Below are 432 nucleotides of genomic sequence, written 5' to 3'. Positions count from 1 at the left end.
TGTTTTCATTGTCAAAGAGATTTTGGTATTACTGTGTTGGTTAATTTTATAATCATGTAAATATGCAGTCAGTATGTTGTTATTACTAATGTTTAGTTGATAAATGGAGAAAGAAGTACTCCCACACTTTTGTGATGCCATCTATTAGGGATGGGAGAACTTAAGTCTGCACCACTGCAACGGGGTCGATCTCCCCACCGGGGCTTATAATGTAGCCGTCGCACAAAGACCAGTGTGCTTGCTCAGGCAGCGCATATGAAAAATTGGAATCGATACAGAGAAGATTAGCATGGCCCCTGCGAAAGGATGACACGCAAATTCGTGAAGCGTTTCCACATTTTCATCTGCTGGCGTGTTTCTAGAGCAACTAAAAGTGAGGGTTGCCTGTTGCATGTGTGGAATGACTGGTGTTCCTTGCGAGCCTTTGCAACT

General features: G+C 43.1%; 1 non-coding gene across 1 annotated transcript; it reads left to right on the top strand.

The window, feature by feature from the left end:
* Window positions 1-234: 234 nt before the first annotated feature.
* LOC111646014 (U6 spliceosomal RNA) lies at window positions 235-341 on the top strand. The gene has a single exon (XR_002759930.1). It is a non-coding gene; the product is annotated as a U6 spliceosomal RNA (small nuclear RNA).
* The last annotated feature ends 91 nt before the right edge of the window (window positions 342-432 follow it).

This window comes from Seriola lalandi, unplaced genomic scaffold, assembly GCF_002814215.2.
Source record: "Seriola lalandi dorsalis isolate HSWRI2012SDOR001 ecotype SW California unplaced genomic scaffold, Sedor1 jcf7180002026758, whole genome shotgun sequence".
In the NCBI taxonomy this organism is placed as follows: Eukaryota; Metazoa; Chordata; class Actinopteri; order Carangiformes; family Carangidae; genus Seriola; species Seriola lalandi.
The sequence above is the reverse complement of the archived record's forward strand: the minus strand, read 5'-3'. Positions and strand labels throughout refer to the sequence as shown.